Raw genomic sequence first — 20,509 nt, forward strand, 5'->3', positions numbered from 1 at the left:
CACGCACGCGTGTGTGCGTGTATTCGCGCTTGTGTCTCTCTGTATAAGCGTACGCTTGTGTTACACGTAGGAAGACGTCGTATATGCGAAGGCAGTGGCCATGTTCAGGGTGGAGGGACAGCCCCATTCGCCAAATTAACTGCGTTAGACCGGGACCCTGGAATTCTTTACGCTTTCCTCGACCTACGACCGGCCATTTTACGCTGGATCTCGCGACGGAAACGATCGTCGTCCCTCACCCTCGATTTTTTTTTTTCATCGCATTTTCCTCCACTTACCACGTGTAATTCCCCCCATAGGAGACGTGCGTCGGGCAGATTTACGACGGTATTACATTCGAAGCGGCGAATTGCGCGCCGTCGCGCTTTGATGTTTTATTCTAAACTCATTGTCACACTGATTACGATAGTTTTTCGATAATAATGGAGCTAATTATATGGCTGAAAAATTTATATATTACATCTACGTGAGACAATATGATGTGGAAAGAATTTTATGAGAATTTCTCTGATTAATATTTATCACAATAAAAATAATATCTATCACAATAAAATATAAAACATGTTTTTAATTTTATTAAACTGTATAGTAAAATTAATCAAACATTTTATATTTTATTGTAATAGATATTATTTTTGTGATAAATATTAATCAGAGAAATTCTCATAAAATTCTTTTCATACCATATTGTCCTACGGTTACTATGATTTCCAGGGTAAATCCTAAGAGAAAATTTTCTCTATGCATGATAAAATTTCAATAATTATTGTTGTTAATGAACTAATAGAGTTCTGTTTGTAATTGAAGTACACGTGTGTTATTTATGACAATTATACTAGTACTATGTGAGTCCCAGGACAGGGTATGTAATTTCTTTGCAAACTTTTCGAAAAGGGGCGAAAGTGCATAACACGGGAAACTTAAGTAACGATTTCTCTAAGAAAGTTTCGCGCGGCGAGACTTTAAAGCCGAGCGCTCGAGACTTCTTAATCGAATCACTAATGCTTGTAAAATCTTTGTTCGAGACTCCTTAAAGAGAAGGAGATGAAGCACCGCGCGACCGAGAGTAAAAGCGTTTACTGCGAGTTGACGAAGTATCGGTATGAAAAAGTAGAACTACTTCTACCGACTATAAAGTTTTATAGTATATCTTTCAAACTATATATTATATAAAGATCAATTATATATTATTTGATATAATTTACTTTATCTATTAACATAATTATATCACAATCTATTAACATAATTATATCTCTGTTTTCTACTATATTTTTATGCTGACGCAGTAAGTTTTAACATTTTTCGCAAGAACATTTAAGAGAACTTATAAAAACAATATTTTATTTTATTTCTTCTGTTGAGATATTATTCATATTCGTAGAGAGTGTATTTAAATTCCTTATTTTTATCCTATACATCCTACGTTTAAATATATTGTTAAATAGAATTTTTATATCCGCGTACTTAAATAAAATGCATCTGATATTCTTTAAGCTCCGTTTCTCTCTTCGAAGAGGTTCTTTCGAAAAATGAGATAAACAATGCTTCTTCTGAAATATAAAGAACAATTTTGTTTACATATCTAATCGAATTCCATTCTGAGGAATTAACGACAAGATCTTGCTGTTACTTAACGAAAGCGGGCTCTATTAATCCGCACAAAGCGATCAAACGTGGACATTTTCTTCACTCGCTGTCATCGTTAAATTCGCTAGCCTGTCCATCCAGCACGGTGCGGGATATCCGCGTACGATCGCGGACAACTTTCTGAATAGGTGATCACGTAAAACTGATTTAGCAATTCGCCCATTCCCGGGCGGCGCGATCTTAGTTCAAATTGAGTATAGTCCAAGTCTTACTCGGGTGAACCACTACTAATCCAATTCCGGAGATCTCGAGACGTTCCGAGGTAAGTCGAGGGCGAGTGTGCAGGGTGTACGAGAGGTTGGTCGGCGGGGTAGGAAAGAGGGGAGGGCGGTGGTCGAGAGAAAGAGCCGTCGGGACGTTCTGCGGATAGGGACGCGAGGGAGAAAGAGAGTGGTACGAAGTGAGGGTGGGTCGAAGGTATAATATCGCCTATGCAAATAGCCTTTGGACTTAGACTGACTGAATATACTTTAGAGCTGGCGCGGCACGAATTTAGACGTATTTTCCGAGGTAAGGGACGCTTCCGTTTGTACACGCGCTCTTAAAAAATTCCATCATCGAGAACCGCAGCTCGTTATGTCGCCCACAGAGTCTTTACGCGACGGTGCACCCCTTTTCAAAGTATTTAAGCGAAACACATTTAGTGAGTTACGCAAGGATAGATACGTTCTCGAGCTGTTATGATTAAATTTACTGACTGCTGACTGTGGCGGGCGAATTTTTTTCCCGATAACAAAATAGGAAAATTAAATTTTATTAGTTGAAAAGTAATCTTTTTGCATTTTTATTTTATGTTTTTATATCTGTAGAAAAATATATGTGCAATGCCTAGAATTGTCAAATTCAGATAAATATAGTATATATAATTTTTCTAATATTTTATTTATAATAGTAATTATTATGAGTTTAGATTTTTAATCGTGCTTCAATAATGGAAAGAGTAGAAAAAAAGTTTTATTAGTAAAATATTTAACTTACAGATGATAATGTAATTATATTATGTCTGACGTTTATATAATACTTAATTATTATCACAATTATAGGAGCCTATTCTTTGTGTACAAAAATAACTCTGTCATAATATAGATAGAAGAATGTGTGTGTGATATGTGAAATAAACTACAATACAACGCACATATATTTAAAGAAAAAATTGAAAGGAAAATTGAGGAGGAAAGGATAAAATGAACGAGAAAGAAATATAAAGAGCGTTTGCAATTCTTACGCACGCGCGTGTATAAAATTCATACGTCTAATCATCTAAATTATTACTTACAATTTATAATCAGTACTTAATTATTTGGCTATTACTTAACACTTACATTTCCATACATTACATGACTCGTACGTGACGAGAAGCAGTGGAAGGAAAGTTGTACCGGTGTGCGAGTAAAATAAGGGACCGCGGTAATAAGGGGAAAATGCACTTGAGTGGTAAACGTAGCCGATGGGGCGAGCAGAGGGTAGCAGGGGGTGGAGGAGAGAGGGTGAGAGGGGGCTGCAAAACCAAGCGGAGTAAAGGGAACGACATTAGGCTGGGTTACCAGACGAGACGAGGGTAGGACGTTTGAGGTCAGTTCGGGGCGGTTTTTTCAACCCTCGGAGCGACTCGCTCAATACCAGGCCGCCCCTCGACTGACCAATGGTCGGCCTCCGGCCCCCACCATTCACCCTGGCTGACCAGCCAGCTGATTGGACGAAAATCTCCCGAGGGATACTCTATCCGACGAGGATACTCTCTCGCTCTCGGTCCCGGATCTCTCCTCAAGATCCGCTAACTAACCGGAGAGGAGAGAGAGATTACGTACCGGGTGTACCTTCGATATCGGAGATTCTGCGGAGATATTTCCTGCCCTCGGCATTCGCCGCCCAGTCTTATCCGGCAAAGGAATTTCTGATGAGGGATTAGAACGAATTTACTGTTTCGGATACTGCACCGGTTATTCTCGCGCTACCCAGAATAGCGTGGAAAATTGAAATCTCGTGGCAATTGATTCTCGTAAAGTAGTATTTATGCTACTCAGTCGCGGGACGTAGTAGTTGATCCGTTTTAACTTATCGATTCGCAAAACTCAATAGCGATATTCTTGTCCGAAACGTCGATCCATGTTATTAATTTTTTTTCTAATAATTTTATATCGACATTTAATATCGAATTTAAATAGTAAGAAATATATTTGTCGCGATATATGTAATAGCAAGGAAAAAGATATATTAAAGGCATCCATACCGATAAGTGAAGGACGCATACGCGTAAATGTCCATAAACGTCCGGAGTAATACTTTACTCGAGTCGATGCACTTTATCGGCTAACGAAAAAGGCTTCCAAGGCTTTCTCGCCGGCGATAGAACGAAGATCGCGATACGTCGCTCTCTTTTTCGAAAACGTTTGACATTTCCTCTCGCGTCACCCGCTAGACACGTCGGAATAGAAATTGTCACGCTTCTCGGACCACCGTCGTCGATGCGAATATACGTCGGCGTGTTTACCAATGTTATCAACATAATAATGGGACACCCCGTATCCGTCCAGCGGAGCTCCCGGTCGTCCCTACCGCTACTTTGCTTGAGATGACATCGGTCGTTCTACCGTGCTTTTCGTTAGGTTTCGCCGTTACTAAAGCAGATGAGACTTGAGACTGCGCCAAGACTCGGATCAAGATTTAAAGACACCTTAAAGTTCGCGCGATCTCGACGTCGTCGACGAGAAAGAGAGAGAGAGAGAGAGAGGCGAGACGCCGGAAATTTCGGACCGCCATTGACGGCCGATGGAAATGAAATCGCGAGTTAACTCGGATCGATTCCTAACTTTGCTATTACGCTCTCCTCGGTCGCGTTTTCCCGACACTCGTGCAAAGGAAACTGTTATTTAATCTTAATAGAGCTATTTTACGAAGATTTTCCTTCAAATATCGCAACATCGCGTATAATAATCTTAACTCTTTTATTAAATCTAGTTGTACCCTACAACACAAGATTATATAAATTTATTATTTACAATAAATATTGCGACTGTAAAGTATTAAGAATTAATTCGTGCGCCGTCAATCAACAGACACCCCGTATACGTATTTACATGACGGTATAGTGATCGATAAACTCTTCGTGTGATGAAAGGATAGCGAAATACAGTCGCCCGCAATCAAGATATTTTTTATGATGGCTTCTTTTTGTCGAAATGAGAATCACAATTCATCCGGCAGAAGGGAAGCTACGATTTTTTTTAGTACGACAGGTATTCCGTGTCTGTTATTTTTTTTTCTCCTCTCTGTGGTCCTCACTCGTTCTCTGGCGCAGACAGGGTCAGGAGGAGGGAGGGCTAGGGGGAGTAAGGCGAGTGGTTGAGCCCACGGGAACGGGATCAAAGGAAGAATTATCAGGGTTCCAAGCGCGGCCCGGGATTTGGTCCCGTAGGAGACTTACCACATGTAAATAAGGACAGAGCTTCTGTAGCTTGGTGCTGTCCTGCGTAAATAACATTTTTCCGATAGCGTTGGAATAAACCCTCCGCGCCAGTCCGGTACGGAATCCTTGGCACATCGTCGAGCTCCTTTGTTACCTCTTTTCTCGGCTGCATAATTTTGAATCTTCGCTGCATTTTATCCCGTCAGATATCGTAGTGCAAAATTATGTATCTAAATTCGATTGTTTTTTTTTTTTTTTTTTTTTTTTTTCTTTTAGGAAGAGTGAAAAGAATATTATGTCAAACATTTTTATATTGAAAATTTATGTCGATTATTATACGCAGAAATAATTATAATAGACAGATTCTTTGTTTATTTTTATTTATAAATTTATGTATGCAATTTTTGTAACTTTTGTGTGATGCTCGAGTTTTCATATATTACTACACGCATAAATATTTAGCAGGAGAAAAAAAATTATTTCAATATACATATATGCATGATAAAGAGAAATCGCGTATAATAATAAAAGCTTATTTCAATTTTTCGACGAATAACACAATTCTTTGTCTACGAAAATTTAGCGTGTCTCAAGTAAGATGATCGGCGCAGGCGAACCCTCGGTGACACAAAATTACGTTTCGAGGACTCAAAGGGATTTTAATACACAGTACATTTCGACATTCCGAGCGTCTCTTGATTTTTCGCGTTTCTCGTTTACCCATCCGTTTTTTTCCTCCTCCTTCCCCTCTTCGGAGCAAAAAATGAGAGAAGACTGGTATTTTTGTTTCTTTCCCTCCTCTTTTTCTCTCTCTTCTATCTTTTTTTTTTTTTTTTTTTTTGCCGGGCCAGCATATTCGGCGCGGTGGCGGTTCTACGTTTCAAAATGTATGCAAAAGACCGAAGCACCCCGCGCATCCTAACACGGTACACCCCGCAGAGAAAAGCTAGAGCCTCCCTCCGTCCTGGCGTTTTTCTCTCCAGAGTATTTCTCTCGAGATTGACGTCACCGGCTGTCACGAGGGATAACCGAGGGTGTCTTCGAGAAATCGTCGGAACCGGTGGAACGCCTGCGTCGGACGAGTTATCTCACGTTACCTCACGTTAATGCAAACCCGCGAGACGGTGCTGTGTTTTTGGCGGACTGTACCGGGGTCCAGCCGGCGTAGTTACCATCGATTCGTGGTCGCAACTGTTTCGTCGTTTAAAAAAGGAACGCCTCGAGTCCCGGGGTGGAAAGACATCTTTTCCCGACACATATTTCTGTTTGTCCAAGGGGCCGGGCACCAACCGCCGAACAATATAGGGTCATTTTACGTGTTTCCTTACAAGAAAGCAGGTTGCCATCCTTCCCTTCGCGCCCTTATCCCTTTTCCCGGCACTTTCGTCGCTTCGATTTAACATTCACTTATAGGAAAATTCTTGAGTTTACTTCTTTAGTACTGCTCATAATACGAAATAACTTTACCAGAGTAGTTAATGATATCGTTATATCTTTTCACGATAAAAATTATCATTAAACATTAAATATTATAAATTTTAACGTTATCACTAAACCAACTCTTTTATTTCGAAATATAGTATTATTGAATTTGTTAAATATTAATTTTTTTTAAATATGGTTCTAAAATTAGTAGTATCAATAAATTGTAAATTTTAAACGATACTTGTGAAAATGATGCGAAATATTACATAATATTTCCTGCGAAACATTTGACAAACAATCGAATCTTGCGGGCAACTGTACCCAGTGTCGAACGGCTACTTTGCTTCGTGAAGGCGACACGGATCCCTCCGCATATTGATTCGCGATAATTTCATTATTTTTCCCAGCTTCCTGCTAACCGATTAATGTCTCTTCCGGACAAACTGTCTGCCAATTGAAATGCAAACGAGAGGTTCATACCGCCCTCTCGATACTTAATAATCTATCCATTCGTGTCCGCTTCGGTTTCGAGTTTGTGTGCGGTTGCGAGAAGGTTTCGGCGCTGGTCTCCTTCGCGCTGCGATAAGGAAACATGTAAATACGAAGACGTACACCCGCGAGAGAGCTCGCGCGGCAGAAACGGATAAAGCTGCCGGCTGACAGAGCGCGAGGAAGTAAAAGGGCGGCGAAGGGAATAAGAACGAGCCAAGAGGGAGAGAAGAGAGAATTTTATTGGCTCTGACTTGGCGCCCCTAACGTCTGCTCGTTTGCCTCGCAGATTTTCATATGTTTTCATCCACTCGGAAAATTAGGACGTTATGCAGGAATCGGACTCGCGAGTCTCTCCAGAAGGAGTCTTTGTGTTTTCGCCGTACACACGGTTTTCTCTACACGAGTTATTGGTTCTCGCTGGTTCAGATGTATATACAACCGGTTTTTTAATATATAAACGTAGACGCGCGCCAGAACTATTTTTTTAACTCACTTATTTAGTACGAATGTATGAAAGAAAGAGAAAGATCGGATTTATATTTACAATTACAAAGTTACATACATATAATTGTCGTGACAGATAGTTATTTTATTAGAGACTTCAAATTAAATTCTTCGAGTAGCGCGTTTTTTTCTTCAAAAGGAAAAGAAAGTCCACATTCTATGTGCAGAGTAAAATTTAATTAACGTTATTTTATGCGAATCACACTCTGTCTCGCGGGCGTCCTCTCCCTGTGTACAGAGAGAATTCATAAAGAATTCATAAAGAGGGTAAACGACAGCTCTCGCACGCGGATCTTTTGTTGCGGCGCAAGCAGGACCATTATGTGGAAACGAATGCTTCTCGCCAGCCGGCGTCATCCTGAACTAAGAAATTCAGCATCGACTCGAGGGTAGTATTCGCCGTGTCGAGACGCGGATATATCCACCGCAGGAGAGCGGCGCATAAAAAACATATTTCGAGGTCCTGCCGGGGCTGCGGCAGGGTGGACCTTCGTAGTAATATATCAAGCCAGATCGATACTATTCCGCAGACTTCGGTTGTTCGGAAACCTTCCAGGGCGCCCGTCCACCTCCTTCCTGCTATTCTCTCTTTCTCTCTCTCTCTCTCTCTCTCTCTCTCTCTCTCTCTTCCTCCCTCTTCGGCGGCTACACTCTCAAATATCCTCAAAGTTGGAACACCCGCAAGACGTGGATAAGCCAGTCATAGACGTTGGAAATTCGACGAATCCTCGCGCCGCACTTGCCACACGATGATTTGATCAACAATACACATACTGTAGAGATGCTTCTTGCAGCATCAAAAAAAGATGAGCTTTAAAGCGATGTATATCATGAGATGAATTTGTATAAAAATGCATTTTTTTTTTTTTTTTTTCGTTAACAAGAAAGTCACATAGATCGTTAAGACAGCGAATGACTCTGTCTACGTCTCGGCATTAAAAACAACAAATATCATTTTTTCGAATTTATCGTTTGGCACGTGTATATACGTAGTTGAAAAAATATTCGATAGTTCTCCGCGACACTCTATGTACGATACCGGAAATATCGCGGGACATGAGCGGTGCTCGATATTCGCGGAAGAAACGCGTCTTTAGAGACGCGGAGAAGGCGAATGACGTGCTTGAAAGGCAGTAACGAGGGAAAGTGCCGCCGAATCTGTATCGATCGGTCGGTGAAGTGCCGGAGAGAGCAACGAAATCAGATTACACAAAGGTCTCTTACCTGATGCGCCGCGTGCGAAGTCTGGCCCAAAACTGGCACCCCATCGCCGGGAGAGGAAAGGGGTAAGAGCCTTTTCCGCGGTCGCAAGTTAGGACGCTCGTTCCGCGTGTGCATGCGTCCGTGTGCGTGTATGTGTGTGTGGCGCGCAGGAAACGCACACACCGGGTATATGCAACCGGGTCTCGCCCTTCCCCTCCTCGCTTTTCCGCCCTTCTCGCCCTTCTTGCCTCTGTTGGCGTTACAACAGTCGTAGCCCGGCGACAACCTTGTAATGCAGCTGCGTGTGAGTTTAAGATAAATCTTGATATCGCTTTTCGATCGATCAGGTTGCGCGCGAGACCGAGCAACATAATGTTCCAGCTCCGCTGAATATAATTTTTACATTTACGTTATCGAATATACAAACATATATATTTATATTTATATAATACAAGTGAAATTTTTTGAGAGCGAATAACGTATTGCTTGGAATTATTTGATAATGAATGAAACTTGAGTTTAGATCTACAGTAGTTAATTAATTCTCATCTTAGATGGTTTCCTAGACGACATATAGTTTTACCGTTTATGGTTCCTCTTTTTTTTGGCACCGACAATTTTATATCTTTGTGCTCTTCGCAGATCGCCGGAAATCCGCGCGCACTTCAAACGCGAAATTTTGCGTCGCGCGATACGATTCCCCGTTTCCGGCATCGCTGGTGATTCGACGTGATCGAAACGAAAAAAAAAAGGTCTCGGAGAGAGGTGGGGTTTGTGGAAAACTCGAACGATGAAATCTGGGATTCGGTAGAAGAGGATTCGCTAGGTCGAGAAGAGAAGATAGCCATGCGCGATAGCGCGAGAATTCGCGCGGGCCATTGGGCATAGGTCAGGCAGAAGCCAATCCGACGAAACTCTCAGATATATGATAAAAATTGACTGGAGGCTTCTCCCTTCCCTCCCCCTTTCCTCTTCTCTGCCCATTTTCCCGCCGTGCCGTAGGAAGGAGCACGAATTCTCGTCCGTCCCTTTAAATCCCTCGGATAACACCGTCCATCCCCTTCGCTGCTTCGACGATAACACGCGTGATGGGCTTGGACGAAGCAATGAAGTAGAGAGAGGGTGAGCTGGCAAGTCATCGGCGACCGATCAAGAAATGATCCGGTGGCTAAAAAGCGCGAGATAGGGTCGGTCCGACGATTTTTCTCGCGGATCGAGCTTTGATCATGCGTCTATTTTTTTTTAATAGGGTTCGAGATGAGTCAGATGATCGAGACTTATAATGATCGTTCTCAATATTCTGAACTGTGTCTCTTATTTTTATTTGATTCTTTAGACGTTCAGATATAAATAATTAATGTTTATGCTGAGATTTTTTAGTCAACTAGATTTTTTTATAACATTTTTTAATCAGCTAAAAATAGAGGGAAGAAATAAGAGAATCTTTATAATATTTTATATTTTTTTCTATACATTAGTTGATATTCAACCTTTGTTTTATTTTCAATAGCCGTCGTTGTGGAGCTTTCGAAGGTTGCACTTTGAAATGCGAAGGAAGGAGATGCCTTGTATAATTCTATATTACTGATAAAACTATTCCGCGAAGCGCGACTTCGCGAGATATAATTACCATACGGCAGCGTTATGATTCGCGAAGCCGAGTACCGTGAATATCTATTGCGAAGGGAATTTAATATCGGAGGAATCCATTTTCAGAGCGATGTCGCCCGGTATTATGATTCATCGCGAACGAATATGTCCGTGCGTTCTATTCTACGAAAAGCGCGCCCGACGCGAAAAAAAAATGCGCGGCATCCTCCCTTTCTCTGGTTCTCTTATCCTAACAACTATGACGCCGGCGGTGCGGGAACTTACCTGGACGCGGAAATTTCCTTTGCAACGTACGGGAAATATTTTCCAAAGACCCGCAAAGCCTCTCCAAATCCACGCCATGTATGATATCACTGCGAGCGGTGAAAGTTTTGTCGCCCGCCTCTCGCCTTACGTCGGTTTACTCATGCAGAGGAACAATACAATTTGTGATACATTTTAGAAATTCCAATATGATATATATAAATATTTCTTATTAATAATTGTGCTATTTAAAAGTCTAATTTCCATCTATTAATTATTATAAAATTGTACAAAATTTTTATTTGTAAAATAATAGACGAAGACACACGATTCTTCTTATATTTGTCGAAATTGTTATAATGAGGAATTTTCGAAGGATGAACAATAGGTCGTCGCGTTACTGATTAAAGTATACGGCATACGATGTGTATCGCCGTATTCCGCTTCTTTTGTTACCCCGTGAAAGGTCGGAAAATGGGGCAATACATGTCCGGGTCAGACCCGGCCATTTTTGTATTTGTTTGAAATTTTAATGTGGTCGCGGCCGGGACTTGACGGCGCGGCCGAGCATGGTCGAGGACCAGGAGGGTGGAGAAAACACCATCGGGCGTAAACCGGCAGCCATTACCTTCGATTTCGAAATAAATTGCGCGCCATAAACAGGGCGGTCCGTAAGAATACATACGACCGGCTTACCATGAAGGTACCCAATGTTCTGAAAAATGTAGCCGCCACCGTTGCCGATATCGATCCCTTCGTCGCCCTCTCGCGTTCTACCGTCTTTTCTCTTCGCTCGCCCTTTTTTTCCGTTCTCCCTCGCGGACGAAAGAAAGTTGGTCGCTCGGGTTGGCTTAATTTCACCCCGAATTCAGTCCTTTCCAGAGATAGAGAGAGAGAGAAAGAGAGTATCTTGGCGACCTTTGACTTCCGAGTTCCTTCTTTTCGGCATTTCGCTCTTGGCATCCACTCGAGGACGTGGCACGTCAAAGGACGATCTTGAATTTTTCAGCCGGTTGAAAACAGATGTAGATACTGACATACATTAAGTTTGTTCGTCGAAAAAAAAATTCTTACCAGCGGTGTTGGAAATTTATTTGATTTTGTTGCGTAATGCAATAAAATACGCAAAAACCCGTAAGATTATTCCTAAATTGATTTTAAAATCAATATGAGTGTATTTAATAAATAAATTTAATCGTTATTTCTAAATTATACTGCTGAGATTATTGTATGCAAAGTTATATTATGTCGTTCCGCTTATTCCGATTATTCTACTGAAATATTTATGCGATATAAATATGAATTCCAGGAACATGCTTTTAATTCTTTTTTTTTTCTAGTGCGATTGCCTAACGTATTAAATTCCGACATACTTCCGAACGGCGGAAATTTTAACGTTGAGAAGAGGAAATAAAAATTGTGCGCGCAAACAAGTCGGAGAGGCGCGAGGGATCTATAAAGACTGTAGCTTTTTCCATTTCCTCAACTTGTGATCCCCTCGTTTCGTATTAGGTCGGTCGATTGTGCGACTTCACATTGTGCTGAGGGGACGGGGGAGGGGGCGGAAAAGCCAACCGCTTTTGAAAATGGCCGCTGCCGCGAGCTGATAAGGAGCACGCACCGCGCGTTGTCCGAGGGGCTTTTCGACAAATGGCCCGTCACGATTCTCGTAAATCAAGGCTCAGAATCAAGAAGGACCAAGGGCGCCACTGGTTTTGACTCCTCGCTTCGCCGCGAAACGAATAATCCGCTTAACCATCCCGCATTTCTCGAGAAGATCGAACGGTTAAATTGGTGTCTTTTCATTTTTCAATCAAAACTAAAAGAAAAACAATTAAAATTTATTAAAAATACAATCCAAGATTAATAATTAAAGGGTTTATATAATATATCTTATATAGATATTTTTTCATGTTTTCTTTCATCTATAAATTTTTCGATCAATTTGCGACTATTATTTTTCCTTAAAACGTGACATTTTTAATAAATAGTATTTTTTAATAAATGATGGAACATTTAGAGAGAAAGATAGGAAAATATTAATTTGTGTGCTATTAAGAAAATAAAATTCTCCATTTATCATAATCAATTGATTAGCATTTGTTTTTTTTTCCAATGATTACATAAGATTGAACATCGAATGATTTTCGAAGTCAGTAGAACGTATCAGAAAAATCTAGATATTGCGCCAAGAATTCAGAAAAAGTGTCAGTACAATTGAAAATGTGGCTGCTACAACCCACTGAATCGCAGTTGTGCACAGCAGCGAAAAGTGTAATATGCTGGTGACGAATATCGCTAGCATATAACATTGCATGCCATCTTGTAGAGCATATATAGGAAATCATTTCATATACTTACACTCGTTATATAATTATTCTTTAATTTATACAATATACATATATATTCCGTGTGTATGAATAACATTTTCTACATTAAATTCAAACTTGAATACTATATTATTTGTTATATTTTCTAATAATATTAAATTATGCAACATTGTATTCCGCATAATGTCAGACATCTCTGATTATTTTTCACTTATGTGCATCGACGAAACATCAAAGTCTGTCCAACTTGGCGGATTCGGATCTCTTTTTCTCGAAGTCTAACCGCGCCAATTATCGTTCCACGAGGCGGGATTACAAGCGCGAGGTCGCATACATACACATATCCCTCTTTGAGAGAGCCCCGTTTTTTTCTCTCTCGCTAACTCGTATGGCCTTTCACGCTGCGCGCGTACGTGCTCACCACCACGATGGACCAGCAGCCCGAGTCCCGCGGGTAGCTCGTCCACGAGAGAAAAAGAGCTCGCTCGTTAGCCGCCTCCCGGTTGTGCTCACTCGCGAACCCGACGAGTGCTGTAACGATAATGCCAACCCTTTGAGACTACCGTCGTCGTCGAGTGCTGTCAGCGCGAGCGGATCTTCAGGGGTCGTCGGGGGTCGCGCTACTATTTCATCGACATCCGCTAGAGTTACTAGTCCCAGGTATACAGGACGGCCGACGGGAGAGGTTGTAATGGGATGGATGACGGGGGGGCAAAACGGGACGGAAGCCGTTATACGCGAAAAATCAGTGGGAGAGAAATTTTAAATATTTGAATTAACCCCTTCCGAGGGACTCGGGGTCTAACCGAGAACCGTCTACCTGGGCCTCGGGGTCGCCATTTATTCGGTCGTCCTCCTTTGCATCTGGCGTATCCGTCGATATAATGTTTCCCTCGTGCCCAAGGTATAAAGCTATCCGCGCGTCGTTCTCTTTCTGTCAGTCTCTCTCTTTCTCGTTCTATTGCATACTCCATGTAAAATTATGTTAATGGATTATCCTTAAGGGGTGGCACGGTTTTCCAGGTAGATTGCGCGCCAGAAGGACACCCTATGCTAGGATCCTTTTTTTTTTCTTTCTCTCCTGCTCTCTCTCTCGCTCTCGCTCTCTCTCTTTTTCTCTCCGCAGCTTGTCAATCCTTTGCCTCGCGAAAATAGGTCGAATTGCCGCGAACGGTTCGCACGGAACGCTCTCCGTAGGGATGCGCCCGAAAGAACGACAGATGGGGTTAAAAAATCGGTGAAGAGGATTAGGGATGCGCCGAACTACATTATCGATTTTGCGTCGAACACGCGAACGAGCGCCGATAGGTTCTGCATTTTCATTTCGGTTAAAGCCGACGACCCCGTGCCCTTCTTCCTCTCTCTAAGTCTCATTTTCTCTCTTTCTTTCCTTTCGCATTCGCGTTAGAGAAACCGCAATCAGATCGATAAATCGAAGGATTTCGGACAAAAATCATTTTAATCCGAATTTTTTTATTCCTTTTTTGATCGACGATTCTATCTTTAATAGAAAAAAAAGCATATAGTATTCGAAAGTTTACGGTACTCATAATTTTTGAGTCCTTTGAATTTGTAGTTATATGTTAAGATAAAAAAATATTGAACATTAAATTCTTATTGCATCTAATAATTTTTGGCGATTAATGGAAAAATGTACGACAGGTGAAAATAATAAGTTTTTTATTGCAATTATTATATAGCTAAGAATGACAAATTATTGTTATATAAAAACTAGGAAATTAATAATGTATAATTATAATTTTCTCTAATCCGTTCAAATATTATCAAATATTCGGTAAATGTAATTGAAGATCACTCTTCAATGTAGCCACAAAATGCCACATGACACTCGAGGCAATTTCGCTGTCCCTCTTGAAACGTGTTAACCCGAAAGAAACTCATAGATTTTTTGCTCGCAATGAAGATTGCGATCGGTTACAAGGATACTTCTTCGTGGATACTTACTTACGCATCGCGTCGAAGATTTCGGATAATTTCTAAACGCGTGCAAGCGGACTCGAGGGTTCTAGAGATGCCCGAGATAAGATATTCAAAGCGTTTCGAGCATTTAAGGGTGCGTGTTATCCTTTGCATGCATGTGCGAACGTGCGAATGTGAAATGTACAAAGTGTGAAATCTCACGCAGAGGTTATTAGAAGTATTATAAGAATTTTTTTTAGGTGATAATTATCATCTCATATTAGTTTTAATAAATACTCTTGTTAAATAAAATAATATTTTCTTCTTAACAAAAACCTATAACAATATCTTGAAACGAAAACGAGTGTTTGTAATATCATTCTTTGATCTATTAATCATATATTATTGAATCTTCTTTCAAAATATTTAAACTATAATTATCACATTAACGCTTCGCAGGAGATTTCTTCTGTAAGGAAGTTCTTTTCCTTCTTTCTTCGTTTTACGCTAGATTAGCACTTGACAAATGCACAACCTGTATTCAGATGCGTTTGAAGGATCGCTCGATTAAAATCGGATCGAACCTGACGTTTCGGAAAAAAGATTCGACGTGTCCGGGGTGGATCTCGAATCAGATATCTCTACTTTAGCGGTATTATTTGCGCTCTTTGTCGCCAATTTTTCTCGCTCCCCGCCCTGTTTTGGGTGTCGGTTTTCACGTTTTTTCACCAAAAACTACCCTTAGGGCATTGTACATCCGACACTCTCTCTCTCGCTTTCCTTTTTTCTTTTTTTTTTCAAAAGCGCGTAATCCGGCACGAGGGGACAGGCACTTCGACTTCAGCGTTGTTGTTGTAGGGCAGGTTGGTTACTGCAGGTACATGAGCGGTCCCACAAATAAAGAATAAATCTCCTTTAATACGGCGGACTCTTGAAAATATCGAGTGCGGCGCTCGCTTAAATTAAAAAAAAAACAGACATAGAAATCGAGTATAATGTTACACATGTTTGTGTTTATTTTACACTAGAACAACACAAGCCATTCAGTTTTATGTTAAAAAAATGATATCTTTTTAAAAATAATATAAAGTTTGTTTAAACTCGATTAATATTTTTTCACAGAAATTAATTTTTCAACGTATTATTTAAAAATTTAATTAGCAAATTAACGCTTTAATCGGCTGATTTCTGTCAAAAAATATTAATAAAGCGAAAATTTGCTAATTAAATATTCTAGCTTACATATTTATATTTATATTGTGTTATAATGCGAAATAATAAGATTTTGATATTTTGTTTTCAGATCAATGTGTGCTGTGTACTACAACTCCGCTATTATACGTCTCGGTGAGTGAGAAATTATTTATTTTATAACATTCCTATAACGGTAATGAAGGTGTATATCATATGTGAAAATATTAAAATAACAATATATTTTAAATAATATGTTATAATATCTTATTTGCGATTTATATTTTTTGACAAAAATCGGCGGATAATTGTCAAAAATATTAATCGAATTTAAAATATTATAACATTCCTTTCTAAGAAAGGCATGATAATTGTAAGTCGATTCTCGCAAGTATTGTCGCATCTTTTCCGCGATGCTGATAGACTGTTTCGATTCGCATTGTGCGTTATATTCGTAGCATCGAAAGGCTGTTATTGCGAGGATTAATAGTTTAACAGTTCAAAATAAAATAAAATAAAATAATATGTTTTAAATAATATGTTATAATACTTTAAACTCGATTAATATTTTTAATAGTTATCAGCTGATTTCTGTCAAAAAATATTAATCGAGTTTAAAGTATTATAACATATTATTTAGAACTAATATCATTATTTTATTTAATTTTATTTTAAACAAACTGCTAACAGCCAATGAGCATCGCGGAAAAGAGACAACAATAAACTTCGATATATGCGAGTATCGACTTTACATATCTTTTTTAGAAAAGGAAAAATTAAACATTAAAAATTTCGATTACGTTTTCTCCGCTCGCTTCAACAAGATCTCATTATGCTTTGCATAATTGCAGATATAACTTTTATCTCACGAGTTTTAATGTTTATTAGTGGATTACGAAAGAGAGTAGACTTATCTCTCTTCTTATCTAGTCATTTATTGTTCCACGTAGAGTCGCATAATAACGAGAACTAATAAGCATGCTCAAAAGATTGAGGGTAAGAGTTAAATAACATAAACACTTTTTCTCGAATTCTGCCCGTTCTGTTCCGATCATTCGTTTCTCGACGCTGTAGATTGTTCATAAAAAAAGAAGAAAAAAAACATACCAGGTGACGAAACGACGTGGCTCAATTTCGCTTTTCATTCAGGAAATTGGAAAAAGCGTCATCTGGTGCCCTTAGAGAGCTGGCTCGCAACCCTTTACTCAGCTCGTTCGAATAAATAGCGTCAACGACGCGTCCGTAAACCCTCGCAGCGGGGGAGGTGAAAATAAATTAAATTATTTTTTTTAAAGCAGAGAACCGATCTGCTCTCATATTATCAAACGTTGGACGTTATTAAAGATTTTTAATATCTTTCTTTATAATATTTGTATATGTGTCTAGTTCAATATATATAGCTTATATATTAATAATATATAAAATACAAGAGACAGAACGTAAAAAAAATATCTGTACTTTAATATACATAAAATGATATAAATGAATACATGCGCAATCTAAGTTTACTCAAGTACAACGTGTCACAAAAGGGACACAGTGTTGCATCGCAAAATGAAAGCACACAATTCTCAGATTCAGGTAGCTCTCCGATTCCCCCGTCGCGCACGCAACCTTCGACATATTTGCATTTCCAGGTAGTCGCGCATACGCACGTAATAATCTCCAGCCACGTGCGGTGAGTCTCGCTGACATTTGCATCCCAGGTAGTCACGCACACACGTGCGCGTCTCTGAGATCCGTGAATGAATTTGTGCGTGAGGGAAAGGAGGAAAAAAAATGCTGTTGCATAATAGAGCGTTCTACCGCACGAAACCCTTTTACTACCTGATTCCCCTCCCCGAACGGATGGAGGCTCTTGCCTCAGGTAAGATTTTTCGGGTCCTATCACACCTCTTGCGAGACGCGCGGGTCTCTTCGACGGGCCCAGTCACGTTCCAAGCTCACGTACGAAGAGATCGCGTGTGATCCGTGGGAAAGATCTTCCTCGATCGAAAATCTATCGATAAGGCTTTGTCGCGCAATTTTTCATCGCAAGATTTTGTTGGATTTTTTGAGTGATTTTATTTTAAAAATTGCAATGACAAAAAATCAATGATCGAAATTAGTCTGTTTTCATCGAAGTTTATATTGTCTTGATTCATATTGGATTATTTTAATTTTTATTGTCTTTCTCTTTTTGCTAAGAATTTTATTCTCGTAATAATTCTGTTTTCTGTGCATGATATATATTATTTTGCGATATTCCAGATTAGAGATATCTCGGTGAAAATTAATATATAATTTTGTTGTGTAAATGTTATAATCATTCTCTTTTGCGATGATACTCAAAGTTTTTAATTTTTAATCTTCACATCTGACGTTGAGGATCGATTCTTCGGATCACACGGCGATATATTTAATATAGTGCGATCTGCAATGAATCATTCATAGTATCAGATACTTCTCTTCAGATACTTATTATCTATTCTCTCTTAAACGTAAGCAGCGCTTATAGTGAAGTCATCGTCTAATACTTCAGTTGAGAGAATGCGGTAAGTGCTACATCATCGATAGCTATTTCGTGGTGGTTTACGAAGCATAACTTGAACGTAAGTGCGATAACGGCAACAATTATATTATCGTCTCTTATAATCCTCGTAACAGTGTCGTGCGATGTAGAGACTTGTGCGGCAAAATGGTGTATAGAAATTAATGACAGCCAACTGTGCAGCGGAGCAAATGGTATAAGCTGGTTAGGAAAACAATTATATTATTTACAGACATATTCTGATCTCTCTGTCTCTCTCTCGCGGCCATTATAATTATCTTCGCGGCAGCAATGCGCATTTGGATAATTAGGTCACTATTTCATTTAGTGCGCCGTACACGGTATACGAGTAAATAGTAAAATGACGAAATAATTAAGAGGGTATATTTTCCGGTGGCTGCGAATTCAGTTCGTCGCGAATGAAGCCGGCGTGTTCGTCGGAAATGAAATTGCGGCGAGACGTTTGATCGAACGGAAATCAACACAACCTCGTGACTCGCGCGAACACGTGATCAAACATATTGATGCAACGGTTGACGAGAATCTAATTAACGACCACCTCTTCCCGGCATAGCTTTCGGTTCGACTAATTGACCGTTTGCTTCCATTGCGACATGTCGTCCACGCTGATCAATATTCAGCGAGCGCCGAATAAGCGGTACTGAGAAACTGAGAGAGAAAAGAGGAGGAGAGAGAGAGAGAGAGAGAGAGAGGAGAGAAAAAATATCGAGGGTGTGCTCGTTTAGGGATACCGAGTTCAGATACGTACGTGCAACTCTACACACACATAGAGGGCGATTCTAGTGGGTGCTTGTGCTTGGTCAGCACTCAAGGGGTGAGGTCACCCTATGATCAAGCGAGCCAATGGCGAGGCCGAGTCTTTTTTTATCGATATAACAATAGTTGGGGGAGATTGGGCTAAAAGGGGATGAAATAAAATGGTGGACAAAGCGAACGCGACGGCTATTTTTCGAGCATAAAAAGTGCCATTTCAGAGCAATGGTGATAAAATTGAACCATGTAACAATAAGCTCAAACTTTCTTCAAAGTCGTATTTCGCGAAATATCTTTTTACGTATCTCTCTGTTTCCCTCGTAGCTCTTTTTATAAAATATATAGAATAGAAATTCTATGTTTATAAATTAGCTACATATGACGTTATACATATTTTGTCCGTGATTTTTTTCGTAAAGTCGTTTAGCTACTCTCCGATTGCCGTTGAAAGATGTATAAAAGGATTTCATAAAATTTCTAAATAACATCGTAGAATGACAAAACATGTCGCGGATCGGAATTTTTCCCAGCTCGAGTAAATTTCACATGACTATCCCGCCAACCCTGGGGGGGTAGCACGAAAATAAAGCACCGGGACCAAAAGATTCATCCTCGGGACGATGAGATGGCGAGATTCCTCGATCGACCTATCCGCGATCGGCTGCCGAAGGTATTCTTGAAGAGATAGATAAAGATAGAAATTGTTAGGCTAAGAGGTTCCGGTGTTGAGGTAACCTTAAGGTGATTTGATTCCGCAGATATCGGGACACTCCACATTATCTGCCATCGTTATTTCCGGTCGGAGTCTTTCGATTCACGCTTGAGAACGCGTGGATCGACCGACCCTCTCGTAAAATGAGAGTCCAATAACGAAAGTAACCTCTGAAAGTCGCGCGCGGATTATCGCTTCTCTTCCGAGTTCGTGGTTAGCATTCGAATGGAACTTTGTTTTAAAAAAAAGACTCGAATCGTCGTTAAGCGGTAGATAGCCGTTCCGAGAAAATTCGTTCGTTAGCGATGTAACGACGGCTTTGAAGAAATCAAGAGAGAGAGATTCAAGCGAATCGGTTTCAAAGGTATTCTAATCTGCCGTTATTCGACATTTTATTATAAGAAATGTCTTTGTATGTCGAAAATAAAAATCGTTCGATAAACTATTTTTTTAAAATTATTATAATAAGAAAAAAGAAAAAATAATCCTCATATATTTTTCTTGCGTAAAAAAAAACATAA

The 20,509-nt window shown here is 39.9% G+C and overlaps 1 long non-coding RNA gene across 1 annotated transcript in view; it reads left to right on the forward strand.

Annotated features, from left to right (window-relative positions):
• The window catches only part of LOC145941358 (uncharacterized), a 204,263-nt gene that overhangs the window by 17,872 nt on the left and 165,882 nt on the right, over positions 1-20,509 (forward strand). Inside the window, exon 5 of the long non-coding RNA XR_014426172.1 lies at positions 16,085-16,128. This is a non-coding gene — a long non-coding RNA (uncharacterized LOC145941358). The remainder of the gene's footprint in view (positions 1-16,084; positions 16,129-20,509) is intronic.

Source organism: Prenolepis imparis, unplaced genomic scaffold (assembly GCF_030444845.1).
Source record: "Prenolepis imparis isolate NDT839.2.m4 unplaced genomic scaffold, iyPreImpa1.0 SCAF_10, whole genome shotgun sequence".
Lineage (NCBI taxonomy): Eukaryota > Metazoa > Arthropoda > Insecta > Hymenoptera > Formicidae > Prenolepis > Prenolepis imparis.